This window comes from Dermacentor albipictus, chromosome 4 (genome assembly GCF_038994185.2).
Source record: "Dermacentor albipictus isolate Rhodes 1998 colony chromosome 4, USDA_Dalb.pri_finalv2, whole genome shotgun sequence".
NCBI lineage: Eukaryota > Metazoa > Arthropoda > Arachnida > Ixodida > Ixodidae > Dermacentor > Dermacentor albipictus.
Genome location: NC_091824.1, coordinates 123,247,793 through 123,257,601, shown reverse-complemented (window position 1 = coordinate 123,257,601; position 9,809 = coordinate 123,247,793). Strand labels below are relative to the sequence as shown.

General features: G+C 49.3%; 1 protein-coding gene across 3 annotated transcripts in view; it reads left to right on the top strand.

Annotated features, from left to right (window-relative positions):
* The window catches only part of Hdc (histidine decarboxylase), a 60,286-nt gene that overhangs the window by 8,602 nt on the left and 41,875 nt on the right, over positions 1-9,809 (top strand). Inside the window, exon 2 of one of the 3 annotated variants that reach the window (XM_065428892.2) lies at positions 974-1,078. The exons of 1 other annotated variant lie outside the window; for it this stretch is intronic. The gene's annotated coding sequence lies outside the window, so the exon portion shown is untranslated. Of the gene's footprint in view, positions 1-968; positions 1,079-9,809 lie in introns of all 3 variants that reach the window. One more of the 3 variants, XM_065428890.2, reaches the window with a different exon arrangement.

Below are 9,809 nucleotides of genomic sequence, written 5' to 3'. Positions count from 1 at the left end.
TTGTTAATCCCCTTGTTTTTATCCGCTTAATTTAACCACCCGATTCATAGGCAATCCCCCACTGTGGGTATGTGCCACCACCACTCAGATCATCATCATCATCCCCATCATCATCACCATCATCACCATCATCACCATCATCATCATCATCATCATCATCAACAACAACAACAATAACCTTGTGTTGAAAATTAAATTGCACATTGCAAGAAACACATCCACGTAGCGGAAGTCCAGCTCCAAGACTTGGCAAAACGGAGCCTCGAGAAGTATTTTTATTTGTAGCGAGAATCTATGACAGAACAAAAACAAACGATCAATTGTCCCCGACGCATTACATAAATGGCAGAGAAGGGACCGTGTTCGACCAGCCCTGTGAAAATAAAAATTCAACTGCTTAATGCGGCATTGCAATCTTCAGGCTTCAACTTGAAAACCTTGTTATTCCATAATAAAAATAGGTACCTTGGTTTTGCCAACTGTTACGGAGTAACATGTTGCAGAATATGAAGGTTACGGAGTATAAACCGGAAACAGTTGATCTGTTAATTAATATAAAGGCTGTTGCTTCAATATGCAGGGTGTCCTGACTAACGTTCACCTGGTAAAGAAACTGGACAATATACAGTATGAAAGCTACGGTGTTCAGTCATCAGTCCTCTTCCGATGCCATGATCATATTTGTGCACTAATTACCAGACGAGTTATAGAAGAATACTTAAACACGTATTCAATTTTTAGATTTGTAGATCCGGAGCACGACTTCCCATGGAACAACTACTAATGCGTCCCAAATCTTCTCTTTCAGGCACCTTCAGCGCGCTATGTCCTGTGTATAGTTTTTCGCGCTTTAATCGTATAGCGTGCGAATTACTGCCGCGCGATGCTGTGCCTTGGCCCTGCGACGCGAGCAGTCTCAAATTTGATTTGAAGGAACTAACTTCACTCATTGCCTTCCTTTGTACCAGCATAGGCTGCGATTGTCCCACGGAACCCGCACCTTGCCATCAGTGGAAGCCGACAGTAACGCCGACAGTTGCCCAGTTCCAGGCGTTTGCCGATTCAGCCAATCAGTGTGGTTAGTTCCCATTTGGGCCGACGTCCTGCTCTTGCACGAATTCTACTACTGCTCTTTTATTACTTAACGCAATCTGGATTACTTCTCCCCAACTACCCTTTGATGTGAAGTATTTTTCCCCGAGCGCAACTGCTTTCTGGCGAGCGAATGAACGGGCGAGCGGGCGGGGTATCTCGCCGTTTAAGCGGGCCAGTCCGGTGAAAGAGCCGTCTAAAAGTATGTGACGCTGGGCATGTGCACTGGGTGTGTATCACTGGGTATGTGAACCCTGTGTTTTAATTTGCTTTCGTTATTATATCTTAGCAGTGCAAGCATTCTGTCTTACTTACTATAAATATAAACACTACAGTATAGGTATAATCTCTACGTCACTGTTCGCTACACAACGGTTACATTATTCGTACAACCGGTCTCTACAAATCATGAATGTTTCGCATTGCGTAGGCGTCAACTAGTGTTGAGTCTGCAAATTTTTTGTTTCATTGTTATTTAGTGAGAAGCGAAGTTAAGGCAGCGTGGACAGCTGATTCGAGAAAGGCCTTTGGGAGGCATGTTGCAAAGTTGAAGACTTGCTTAAGACACTTGGGCGCGGGCAATAAATAGGTGAGGCAACCTTCAGCTGAATCGCTGAGCTAATCGCATGTTAGGTACTCGTTATTTCGCCAGTGCCAACTTCTCTGCGACGTGCTGTCCCACTGGGTAGCCAGTGAGGAACCTGAAGCGTTTTATAGCGACTAACATTCTTAGAATACTTCACGCACTTTCCGATATCCGTGCCGGTATCCAACTGTTTTCCTTTCACGCCAACTGGGATCAATGATTATGAGCTAGTGGGTACATGCCAGTTGGTAAGTGCCGTTCATCAATGACAAACAATACTTTAACATTTCTTTGATGGGTGTGAGTGAGGAATATGGCAATAAGGTTTGTCACTACACTGCCAATGATAATCTCATTAACGTCAACATTCATCGTGAGATGTGTTCTGCTGGAATTATTTTTTTACACAGTCACCAGATTGCGCGTGTAAGTAGTGTGCTTCTTAGACATTGTAAAAATGTAATGTGTACGCCTAATAAGCGGTACACGATCGAAACAGAACGTGCCATTGGGATGCGGTGCTCGAGTGGTTCTCCTATATAGTATTGCACTCACCACAATGAACACAATGTGGTCGTTATGAAAACAGCCAAGGGAATGCGTATAGATATGCTATATTGTTTAGGACATTCTCTAACAGCATTTATATCGAACATATAGACACCATGCTACTCAAATATAGACATTTAGCTTTACTAGCGGTCCTCCGTATGACATCACGTTCAAGCTTTATTTCGTGGATACAGTCTGTGTAGATATCGAATTTGTGATCGACACGCCAAACGCCCGAGACCTAATAAATATTTGTATTCAGAAAGCATATTATGAGTGGAGTATATATGCTGCGCAGAAACTTTTCCTGTGCAGGATGTACTTGTTGGATACATTCGTGTGTTTCCCCGAATTTTGAGTGAATGTGTGGTGATACTATCTCTGTAGTATGACAGTCTCATTATTTCCGTTTTTCTAGTACTAAAAAAAAAAGATTGAGAGTCACTTTGGCGTACGCCAAAGAGGGTGAAGGCGAATGCCTGCGCTCTCAAGAGGCATCCATTAAATTACTTGACGTTCTCATTCGAATGCATTGTTACTTCTTATTACTCTTTTCTCGCAATAAAGGTCGTGAGTTCGACTCCCTCCAAAGGTCTAGGGTTCGAGTACCTTAGTTAAATTTACATTAATTAAATGTGCATTTTTTGGCATGATTGGCGGCATCGATGTGTCAGCGATTTGGAAGAAGACGACGACGAACGCCCGAGCAGTGGCACGAGCGCTCCGATTTTCTGTACCTCAGAACGCGACGTTAAAAAAAATAAGACGGTGTGGTGCGGTGGATGGCATGCTCATCTGCTACATAAGGTTCGCTGCTTTGAATTCGTTCTGCTATGTGAACACACTTTTTGTGACTTGCCTAAACAACTGGATTGCCTGTCTTATTTTCACTGTTCATTCAGCGCTAGATAACAACGCTTTAATAGAGTACGGTCTGCATATCTTTATCTAATTTTTATATACGTAATGTGCCTAAAATCCATGTTAACTAGTGGCCTCTGTTGAGCGCCAAATGGCCCCCTGTTGCTGAATTTAAGCCGTAAGAACTACACCCCTTGCTTTCGGCTACATGATGACAACTGCCTTGCCTGGGAACGCTACCTCAAAGTAAACCATCGAAAATACAGCGCCAGCAACTAGAAACTCTAGCCGAAAAAAAAGAGGAAAAAGAAAAGCTACGTAAAGCCTTGTGGTTCGCACCGCGTGCGTATATTTCGACTGCGCTCATTATATCCGATGCTGGGGCTCCTTTGAAACGGCATACTTGTGTCCTGCTAACCTGCGTGTCTGTTTTCCGTGTTGTGCTTTCAAGCAAGCGCGTTCTCAAAGTTATCCTTCGATATTTCGAAAGGCGCTGGTGTATCCTATACCCCACGCGATCCGTTAAGTTCTTTGTCGTTTGCCTCTGAAGACTTGCTTACATGCGCGCCTTTTTTGTTGAAGTTTCCCGGCATGAGATGCTGTTTTTCAAACGGTGGCCAACGTGGTAATCCTGCAAGTATATTCCTAAAGCGAAGTTTTCCTTGCGAGCCTCCCGAATTTTCCTGACCACGGATGCTGGATGGATGGATGGATGGATGGATGGATGGATGGATAAAACTTTATTGGATCTATTTAAATTTGGTTGGGCCCCTAGACGTCCCGGAGGCCTCTGGCCGACATCTCTAGGCAAGCACGGTCCACAAGCCAGAGCTGGTCATCTGAGCAAGTGGCCCGAATAGCGGCCTCCCACGAGAAAAAGGAAGGGTTGGGAATAGGCTGTACCGCCATGGGCCTGGAGCAGCCCCACAAACAGCGGAAAAGATCTGCCCGGGGCGCTCGGTAGGTGGTACATTGTGGGTTATGGAGACCAGGGTAAAAAAAAATATTTGCTGGATGGATGGGTGCTACAGTTTCTGTCTTGCCGAATACAAACAGTACTGCTTTATTTACTACCCTTATAGGTATCCAGGTTGCGCGCCATGTTCTCTACGGAATTTTTCAGTGGTAAAACAAATGACATCTAAATATCCTCACTGCAACAAATGCACTTCATCAACAACCAAATCGCTTAAAATAAGCAAAGCTTCCTGTCCTTTCTACGCCTACTTTCTGTAACCACTTGGCCACAATCTTATCGCATCGTGCCAACGCCAACTTGCTCTTTGAAATGATCGCCGCGTGTTGATGATGATGATTTCCCTGCTGTGGCACATACCCGCAATGAGGGATTGGCAAAGAAGTAAGTGCTACATTCAAGATGAAGAAGTGAATAACTACAAGGAAATGTATACGACTTGCCACATTCCTTAGCAATGCGTCAGAGCACGCGCGCGCTTGCCAGCTTCCAAAACGCCAAGGACGCAGAAACGAAATGGGCAAACTTCTTGCATTTCATTAAAGGCTACATGAAAGCTTCGCTTCACATAGATGACAAAATGCGCTTTGGACCTCCCCAATATTCTCCATTTGAGCAAATTCTCGCAGTAAAAAAAAAACGTGCTTGTTAAAGATAGCAAAACACAAACGCATCCATCTGAAAACTTTTCGATATGAGTCTCTAGGTTGCGGCGTTCTTCCCTCGTCTGGCACTAACCCCATATTCGCTAGCGATCCTAACCTGGGAATTCTTCGTCGACTTCACCGAGTTGAGCACAGCGCCGTTACTCTGTCGTACCAGTCAAAACCTCCAGCAACCAGCAAACAGCATAACTCCAAATAACGAATTAACCCGTCCAATTAGTCACTCATACTCATGAGTAAACGCAGTGTTGCTTCGCAATAGGTTAGTCAGCAAGGTTAGGGGCGGAAGAAGAAGAAGCCGAAGGGAGCGGATGCACTTCACGCCGGCTCTGTCTTTCGTAAATGATTTCGCAGTGTTTATGCACAATATCTCTGTAATTTTGCACCATCATCTCCCGCAAGTTATCCTGACTCTACCGATATTCGTCTTCAAGGTGGGAACTGCATTTTCACCGCTTTATTGGACCATTTCTGCCGAGCCGCTGCACCGCCGAGCTAAGCTTACTGCTAAGCTTAGGGCTCCGGCCGCTACGTGAGCCACAGTTACGGCTGCGCGTCAAATTTCTTCAAGCTGCCATGGAAATACAAGTTGCAGGAACTGACATCTCACCCACCGAGATTTCCAAAGAAGCAGGATGGTGCACCATTGGCCCGCGTGAACGACTTTCTCCTTGGGGCAAGCGCGCTAACCCTAACATTGCATCAGCCTCCCAAACCGGCGTTGGAGACACGAACAAGTTGCAGCGAGGCCCGCGCGCTCACAAGCAGCAAGTTCTGAAGGCAGGGAAGATGCCCACTCTTCCACGTGATCACCACAAAGTAGTTATCAGGCCACGGGGCGGCTTGAACGTTGCAAAAGTCGGGGTCGTCCGCCTCGCTTCGGCCCTATATAGGGCAGCAAAGGTATCTCCACAAGACGCCACGGAAGACATTGTCTGCCCAAATATTCAGCAAAATATCATCGTTGTGAGTACCCCTCACTCTCCTAATGCAGAACGGTACCGCCGACTCGACAGCTTTGAGGTCGACGGACACCAGTTCGAGATACGGGCATATGAAACTGCGCCCGACTATACAGTCAAGGGAGTCGTCCGAGGCATTCCTCTCGAAGAAGACGCGAAAGACATTCGCCTAAATATCGTCAACAAGAGGAACCCGAGTGCCTTAGCGGCCAAAAGACTCAGCAAGACCACGTCGGTCATCATCGCCTTCGATGGTGGCCGAGTACCAACGTGGGTGTACTACGGGGGTGCTATGCTCAGGTGTACCTTGTACAGAAAGCAGATTGACGTGTGCCACCAGTGCGGACGCGTCGGCCATCGTATGGACGTCTGCCCGAACCCCCAAGACCGTGTGTGTAGAGGCTGCGGAGCCTCGAACCCAGACCCCAATCACACATGCACGCCAAGGTGTCACCTTTGTGGGGGAGCGCATCCCACTGCGGACAAGGCCTGCAAGGCTCGATTCAAGACCCCATATCTTGTTAAGAAACGACGTGGAGACCGACAGAGGGCAGCTGCGGAGGCCGCCCTCGAGCTACAGCAACAGACCTACGACCAACATTTCCCACCTGCCTCCCGCTCCCGCTCTCGAGGCCGGGCCCGGTCTCGCTCGGTTGCGGGGTCTCCATCCCGCCGACAGAGCAGGTCTCGGAGCCGGGCGCGCAGCAAATCTCCCAGGGCGAGCCGTAGCCGTTCGAGCTCTCGGCGTCCGAAGCAAGCCGGCCAGCAAGATTCGGACCTACCTGACAAGGTGAGCTGGGCAGATGCGGTTAAGGGCTCGCTGAGACGCAAGGCTCAGGGAGCTACTGCCTCGACTCCAATACTGTCTACTGCCTCAGAACCCAATAATAAGAGGGACCCCAGGGATGTGGCATTAGAAGAAATGCAGCGCGAAAACGCACAATTACGTACCGTCGTGCTACAATTAACCCAAGAAATTCGAGAGATTAAACAGTCGATCGCGCAGACATCTATACCTAAACCTCCTTTAGTCCCGACTCCCGTCACGAACGGTAACGACAGTGCGGCGCCGCCCACAAAGAAACGCGCGGCGGCCAGTTCCGAGTCTCAACAGCTCGAGAACCTCGAATCAGCAGTAAGTGATTGGCGCAAAGCACATGTCACGATAAATGACTGGCGGAAAGAACAAGAAGAAATGAGGAAGCTGCTTTCAGAAATTCAAACCGGGATCCGCAACATCGGCGTTGCGGTCAATAACCTCACTGCTCGAACAGACAGGGTTGAAGTCCATATAGACAAAATCGAGACTCACATAGGCCTTCGCCCAGGCGTGGAAATGATGCCCACCATGGGCCCTACAGTCATTCACTCTAGCCCTATTTCAGGTAACGCACAAGTACAGCACCACGATGGCCAGCCCCACTAACGAGCTCGTGGTGTGGCAGTGGAACTGTCGGGGCTTCACTAAGAAGCAACCACAGCTGCAACAATACGTACGACACGCGCAACCCAAACCCGACATCGTAATGATACAAGAAACAGTAGGTACCGTACCAAAGCTTCCAGGTTACACTGCGCATGCCTCGCCGATTCCCGTTGATCGCGGACTTGCAATTTTAATTCGGAAAGGGACAGTAGCGCAAGAACACAGCGTAAGCGGCACACATGCGGAAAACATGCTTGTAGAGCTCCTTCCCAATAGAACACGCAACCACAGTGTATTTCTCCTCAACGTATATAGTAATCCGGCTCACTCACGGGCTCGTTTCCTCTCTCTGTTCCGAGGGGCGCTTGCCTTGGCGGGCGCAAACCCTTTTCTGGTCGGGGGAGATTTTAACGCCCCGAACGAGGCCTGGGGCTATGGCTACACTACCGCCAAAGGTCGACGCCTGTGGCAGGACCTACATGATGCCGAGTTAACTCTTATTACCGATCCCACGGCGCCGACCCGCACGGGCACCTCTACGGCACGGGACACGACACCAGACCTGATGGCGGTCCGTAACATCCCTCAAGCAATGTGGCGCAATACCTTTGAAGATCTCGGTAGTGACCACATGATCATAGAAACACGAATTCCTCAAGCGGGTACACCCCCTTTTCCTAAGCTATTCAAATGGACGGACTGGAACAAATTCCGAAAGCAGCGAGCTGAACAGAGAGGTGAGGAGAACATCGATGACATCGAGGCATGGATGGAGACGCTCAACGACGACATGAACAAGGCGACGCAGACGCTCGCACCCGAAGTCCAGGTTGACAAGATCGACAGCCGACTAGCCCACCTCTGGGAAGCCAAGACGTCACTAAACGCAAGATGGAAAAAGCAAAGGCACAACCGAAAGCTTCGTAAGAAGATCGCACATATCAATCGCCAGCTGGAAGAACATTGCCGGACCTTAAGCCGCCAACAGTGGTATGACATCTGCAACGCGGTCGATGGGCAGCTCCACAATGGCAGTACGTGGCGCCTCCTTCGTCACCTCTTGGGGGAAACGCAGAGCAAGTCTGCTCAGCAAGCAAACCTGCAACGCCTTTTGCACAAGGAACAGGCTACCACGAGTGATCACCAGCTCGTGACACGCCTGCTAGCCAAGTACTTCCCTCAACGGCCCGATGTTCAACACGGAGATTACACTGGAGAGACAAATGTGACACTCGATGAAGAATTTCATGAGTCAGAGATCCGCGCAGCTCTCCACGACCTTAATGGCAAATCAGCACCTGGTCCCGACAAGGTTACGAACAAGACTCTAAGAAACCTCGATGATGCCTCGATAACCGCTCTTACGGCATACATCAACAAATGCTGGCGAGCAGGTTGCATCCCAGAGGCGTGGAAACGCTCTAAAGCAGTCCTGATACCGAAGCCAGGCAAGCCGTCCAGCCTCGATCACTTGCGGCCCATTTCCCTCACATCCTGCGTTGGCAAGGTGATGGAGCACGCGTTCCTCTCCCGCATCAACCACCACCTCGAGGACACTGGAGCCTACCCACCCACTATGGTGGGCTTCCGGTCCCACCTCTCCACTCAAGACGTCATGCTCCAGCTCTACCACCAGATTATCAATGACCCAACTAGTGGCAACCGGGCCATCCTCGGTCTAGATTTGGAAAAGGCATTTGACAATGTAGCACATGCAGCAATCCTGAGCCGCATAAACAAGCTCAACTTGGGTGAGCGAAGCTACAACTACGTCAGAGACTTCCTGTCGCGCCGCACAGTCACCCTCGCGGTCGGCAGCATGACATCCGACGAACATACACTAGGAAGCACCGGCACTCCTCAAGGATCGGTCATATCCCCGCTCCTTTTCAACCTCGTGATGCTGGGTCTCCCGGCCTACCTCGACGAGATCGATGGCCTCCATCACGCCTTGTACGCAGATGACATCACCCTGTGGGTCAACAAGGGCAGTGATGGTCAGATAGAATGCACCTTACAAGCAGCGGTATCTGCAGTCGAAACCTACCTCCAAGACACAGGTCTCCGACTATCTCCACTGAAATTGGAGCTGCTCGTCTACCGCTCGCGCCGCCGGCCCAAGCCTACAGCCGAATCGCGCCAATGTGACGACATAATCCTCTATACGCAAGACGGCTCCTGCATTCCCCGAGTCCCGAAGATACGCATCCTAGGCATGCATATAACAGCCAACGGGTCAAACATGGAAGCTATTCGCAAAATCGAAGGCAAGGTTACAGCGGCTACCCGCCTGATCAAACGCATTACAAACAAGCACACGGGCATGAAGGAGGACAGTGTCATGCGCCTCATACACTCTTTCGCAATCAGTCACATCACTTATGTGGCTGCCTTCCACAACTGGAATGTCACTGAAAGGGAGAAAATCAACACCCTTATACGCAAGACTTACAAGATCGCCCTTGGCCTACCGGAGTCCACAAGCACTGCTCGTCTGCTACAGCTGGGGGTATACAACACGCTTGAGGAAATTGTGGATGCGCAAACAACCTCTCAACTCGAACGCATGTCTCTGACAGCCACGGGCCGCTACATCCTGCAGAAACTCGGCTTCAACTACCACGTCCAACACGGTCAGAAACAGGTCATTCCACCTGACCTCAGCGACACGCTGATTGTCGCCCCTATA